At 43.7% G+C, this 6,000-nt stretch overlaps 1 protein-coding gene across 2 annotated transcripts in view; it reads left to right on the top strand.

The window, feature by feature from the left end:
- The first annotated feature begins 906 nt into the window (after nucleotides 1–906).
- The window catches only part of LOC142651758 (NFX1-type zinc finger-containing protein 1-like), a 100,680-nt gene continuing 95,586 nt past the window's right edge, over nucleotides 907–6,000 (top strand). For both annotated transcript variants that reach the window (XM_075826818.1, XM_075826817.1), the window contains exon 1: nucleotides 907–1,054. The gene's annotated coding sequence lies outside the window, so the exon portion shown is untranslated. The remainder of the gene's footprint in view (nucleotides 1,055–6,000) is intronic.

Here is a 6,000-nt window from a genome sequence, read left to right as displayed (position 1 = left end):
TACCCCAAAATGGTATTATTAAAAACTACAGCTTATGGCAAAAAATAAGCCTCCAATCGACGGAAAAATAAACAAGTTATGGCTCTCGGAATTTGGCGACACAAAATAAATGTAATTTTTTACACTTAGATTTTTACTTGTAAAAGTAGTAAAATATAGAAAAAACTATATATATTTGGTATTGCCGTAGTCATATTGACCCACAGAATAAAGCTAACATGTTGTTTTAATTGCACAGTGAATTCTGTAAAAACGAAGCGCAAAAAACAATGGAGGAATTGCTGTTTTTTTCATTTTCTACCCCACAAATAATTTTTTCCCGCTTCCTAGTACATTATATTGCACAATAAATGGTTCTACGGAAAACTACAACTCGTCCCGCAAAAATCAAGCCCTCGTAGGACGATATCTACGGAAAAATAAAAATGTTATGGCTTTTGGAAGGTGGGAAGGAAAAAACGAAAATGAAAATCTGAAAAATGGCTGCGGCGGGAAAGGGTTGTTAATATGGGAACTAGAAGACTGTCATCAAAAGGATGCTCTGCTGCCATGATTGGCACACTGTGACTTGTTACAGGAGTCCTTGTGGTGGTCAATATGAGGGCACTGTATAAAACTGTACAAATACATGAATGGAATAAAGAACTTTCACAAAACAAAACTGTATGTCAGGAAGTGACATTTATGTGGCACAAAATATTTCTCTGTCACCAAACAGTAATCCTTGTCACAGAATGCTATTCTGTATTGCTGAATGTTACACCACAAAACAGGGTGGTTAGCAGTCCGGGCAATGTGTCACCGTCAGTCGGGTAGTAGTAATTATACGAGATGAAGATGCTTTATAGACATCTTGTTTACTTCAATTACATGCTCTTTGGATTCTGATATCACCTCAGAGACTGAGGGAAATGAAACCGTGGTGAGGCGTGGCCTGTGCTTCTCAGAGCAAGAAACGAAACTAAGCTCTGCATAAAGGAAGAAGGCGTCCCTGCGCTGCCATCACTGCTGTGCCCAGCGTGTGAGGGTCCAGGCCCCGCTCTTCACAAACAAGGTAAGAACAACTGCGCAAAGTAAACGGACTAATAACTGGGAATGCGGCAGCAGGATGAGGACCGGGACTAGACTTATTACTGTGGAGCTCCATCATCTCTTTCTGGCCATTTCTTCAGCTGGTAATCTCTATGATGATCAAGTTAGAATCTATTTATGACAGGTGGAGCAGGGGTAGACGAGAGGAAAAGCCAGGGGATTTAATTTGAGGGTTAGCACCGTAGTAGCAGTTCAAAAGTAATTTCATTGATAGGGACATTTCAGAAGATAGTATAGGTTGGGCTACTGGTTATTCACTAGATCAAAAGGGCCCATTGCAGTGGCGTAACTACCGCTATAGGGGCCCGCGTCGCCCGCCCGCACGGGCCCCCACATGGCCGGAGGCTCCGCTATCAGCTGCTACAGCGGTAGCGACGCCACTAGACACTACGGCAGAGCAGGGAGTTATCTCCCCGCTCTGCCATTCAAGGGCTTGTCCCACTAAACACATGTATCCCCTATCCACACGATAGGGCTGTATGGCACTATCTACAGGGGGGCTTTACGGCGCTACCTACAGGGGGGCTGTATGGCACTATCTACAGGGGGGCTGTATGGCACTATCTACAGGGGGGCTTTATGGCGCTACCTACAGGGGGCTGTATAGCGCTACCTACAGGGGGGGCTGTATGATGATATCTGCAGGGGGCTGTATAGCGCTACCTACAGGGGGGGGCTGTATGATGATATCTGCAGGGGGCTGTATAGCGCTACCTACAGGGGGGCTGTATGATGATATCTGCAGGGGGCTGTATGATGATATCTGCAGGGGGCTGTATGATGATATCTGCAGGGGGCTGTATGGCACTATCTACAGGGGGGCTTTATGGCGCTACCTACAGGGGGACTGTATGGTGCTATCTACAGGGAGGGCTGTATGATGCTATCTATAGGGAGGGGGCTGTATGGCGCTATCTACAGGGAGGGGGCTGTATGGCGCTATCTAAGGAGGGGCTGTATGGCACTATCTACAGGGGGGCTGTATGGCGCTACCTACAGGGGGGCTGTATAGCGCTACCTACAGGGGGGCTGTATAGCGCTACCTACAGGGGGGCTGTATGATGCTATCTGCAGGGGGCTGTATGGCGCTATCTACAGGGAGGGCTGTATGATGCTATCTATAGGGAGGGGGCTGTATGGCGCAATCTACAGGGGGGCCTGTATGGTGCTATCTACAGGGGTAGAAAAAGATAAAAACAAAGCGCACATCGTGCATGAACCTGTGTGATGAAAGGAAAAAAAGAGATGGTCAATTATGCTGACCTGATGTTGTTATGCTAGGAGCATAACATCCAAAGATACGTGTCCAAGTAGCCACTTGCATAAGACAGTTGCAGCCCAATATCCGATCCGGAGATTTTGGAACAAACTCCGCTGTGTAGATCCAGGAGATAAAAGGGGTTAAAAGGACGGAAAATCCAAGGGCGCAGCCGTGTTGAAAATACTTTTTATTTTGTACATAAAACAACAGCAATACATGTGTATTCAAATGATTACTTGTAAAGGCAGGTTTACGGCGAAGAAATGTAAAGATTATACACTTAAAGAGGCTCTGTCACCAGATTTTGCAACCCCTATCTGCTATTGCAGCAGATCGGCGCTGCAATGTAGATTACAGAAACGTTTTTATTTTTAAAAAACGAGCATTTTTGGCCAAGTTATGACCATTTTCGTATTTATGCAAATGAGGCTTGCAAAAGTACAACTGGGCGTGTTGAAAAGTAAAAGTACAACTGGGCGTGTATTATGTGCGTACATCGGGGCGTGTTTACTACTTTTACTAGCTGGGCGTTGTGCATAGAAGTATCATCCACTTCTCTTCACAACGCCCAGCTTCTGGCAGTGCAGACACACAGCGTGTTCTCCAGAGATCACGCTGTGACGTCACTCACAGGTCCTGCATCGTGTCAGACGAGCGAGGACACATCGACACCAGAGGCTACAGATGATTCTGCAGCAGCATCAGCGTTTGCAGGTAAGTCGATGTAGCTACTTACCTGCAAATGCTGATGCTGCTGCAGAATCAACTGTAGCCTCTGGTGCCGACACGATGCAGGACCTGTGAGTGACGTCACAGATCTGCACTGCCAGAAGCTGGGCATTGTGAAGAGAAGTGGATGATACTTCTCGTCAGAACGCCCAGCTAGTAAAAGTAGTAAACACGCCCCGATGTACGCACATAATACACGCCCACTTGGACTTTTACTTTTCAACAAGCCCAGTTGTACTTTTGCAAGCCTCATTTGCATAAATACGAAAATGGTCATAACTTGGCCAAAAATGCTTGTTTTTTAAAAATAAAAACGTTACTGTAATCTACATTGCAGGGCCGATCTGCTGCAATAGCAGATAGGGGTTGCAAAATCTGGTGACAGAGCCTCTTTAAAGCACACTATCTTATCAGTAATATAGAAGACCATTAAAAAGGATGTTGAGAAGATACTACAAATTGGAGATAATTAAAAACAATAGATACAGATACAAAATACAATATAAAATAAATTAAAAAAAAAATATATATATATATATGTACATAGTTTTTAATTCAGAACAAATGTAAATTTATTATTAACTATCTCCAATTTGTAATACCTTATTAGCATCCTTTTTAATGGTCTTATTGAGCGTCATGTTTCCATGACAACAATACACACAGCTGAAAGATTCGCATTGATAATGTGTAAAACTAGACTAAATACACATAAAAACATTTACATTTGTTCTGAATTAAAAAGTATGTATACATATATATTTTTTGGGACACCACTTGGGTATATATACAATTTTATTTATTTTATATTGTATTTTGTATCTGTATCTATTGTTTTTAATTATCTCCAATTTGTAGTATCTTCTCAACATCCTTTTTAATGGTCTTCTAAATTACTGATAAGATAGTGTGCTTTAAAGGAACAGTGTCATCACAAATTATTTTTTTATATGTTAAAGATGTTAGTGCTTTATTAAAAACGTTTATATTTATTTGTGTGTTTGTGTTTTACTTTTTCTTATTTTTACACTTTTTCTTCCCTATGGGGGCTGCCATTTTTTGTTCCATTTCTGTCTGTGTCGATTAAAGACACATACAGACATGGAATACGGCAGCCACAGTCCCATAGGGACTGCGAACGGCTCCCGTCCCATTCACTTGTGTGTACGGCGTCTGTGTGGGAACTGCGCATGCGCCGCTCCCACACAGTCCAATTTGAAATTGGCGCCGTCCGGCGCCATTTTCCTGTGGACCGGAAGTCGCGGCCGGACAGTAATATTACTACTTCCGGTCGCGGCTTCCGGACTTGTGCACTTGGACCAGCGGCAGCAGACGGAGCGGACGGGCCGGAGGGAGCCGCGGCGGCAGGAGCAGGTAAGAGATTTCAATGTATGTTCGTGTTTGTGTGTGTTTACTACTGTATGTAAACCTACTACACTGTGTGTTAGCTAAAAAAATGGCGACACACAGTGTAGGAGGTTACACCGTTCAAACCCCTCGTTTATCCCGGCACTAGCCAGGATAAAGGAGGGGGGGGATGCTGAGAGCTCACTAGAGCGAGGGCTTTTCACCCAATTTTGCAATGCTGCAATTTTGGGGAATAGCTCTATCTAGTGACCAGAAATGGGAAATATTATAAATTAGAATTAATTTATAATATTTCCTGACTCGTGAAAAATAAAAAATAAAATTGAACAATGTTTAATCACCTACACACTAAATGTTTAATTAAAAAAAACAAAACATGTTTTTCTGGCAACACATTCCCTTTAAGTGTATAATCTTTAAATTTCTTCGCCGTAAACCTGCCTTTACAAGTAATCATTTGACCTATAACCTAACCCGGTAGTCATTTCGACTACCGACCTCAAAAACTGGTTATATAACCACAGAGACTATCAATGGACTAATAACTTGTACTAGACCTGACGAAGGGGCCGGTACGGCTTCGAAACACATGTATTGCTGTTTTATGTACAAAATAAAAAGTATTTTCGACACGGCTGCGCCCTTGTATTTTCCGTCCTTTTTAACCCTTTTATCTCCTGGATCTGCTATCTACAGGGGGGGGGGGCTGTATGGCGCTATCTACAGAGGGACTGTATGACGCTATCTACCGGGGGGCTGTATGGCGCTATGTAAAGGGAGGGGGCTGTATGGCGCTATGTACAGGGAGGGGGCTGTATGGCGCTATCTAGAGGGACGGGGCTGTAAGGCACTATCTACAGGGGGAGCTATATAACTATCTGCAGGGGGGCTGTATGGTGCTATCTACAGGGAAGGGGCAGTATGGCGCTATCTACAGGGAGGGGGCTGTTTGGAGCTATCTACAGGGGGGCTGTATGGCGCTATCTACAGGGGTCTGTATGGCGCTATCTACAGGGGGGCTATATGACGCTATCTACAGGGCTCTGTGTGTCGCTATCTACAGGGGGCTGTATGGCGCTATCTATAGGGGGCGCTGTGTGGCAGAATCTACAGGGAGGCACTATCTACAAGGGGGGGGTTGTGTGGCACCCAGCGGAGGGGGGCCCTGTCTAAAGTTTGCTATGGGGCCCAGTCTTTCCTAGTAATGCCCCTGGATCCAAGTTATGTTGACGGCACCTTGATTGAAATGACTACTCTCACTGAAGAATAGTGATGATATTGTTTTACATCTGCTGTATTAATAGTTAAAGGTGGCGGTGCACTTTAAATGTTTATAAAGGGTTGCTAGATTTATCTTACACTTGTGTATTACTAGCACTGGGTATATATATATATATATATATATATATATATATATATATATTAGGGATGCACGATGCATCGAAACCTCGATACTGTTTCGAAACTCTGCATCCCCAAACGGTTCGATACCGTTATTTCATGTCCGCACAGCTAAGTATAGTAACACAATAGAAAAGTAGAGGAAAGAA

This window comes from Rhinoderma darwinii, chromosome 5 (assembly GCF_050947455.1).
Source record: "Rhinoderma darwinii isolate aRhiDar2 chromosome 5, aRhiDar2.hap1, whole genome shotgun sequence".
Classification (NCBI taxonomy): Eukaryota; Metazoa; Chordata; class Amphibia; order Anura; family Rhinodermatidae; genus Rhinoderma; species Rhinoderma darwinii.
This window is presented reverse-complemented; position numbering and strand designations above follow the sequence as displayed.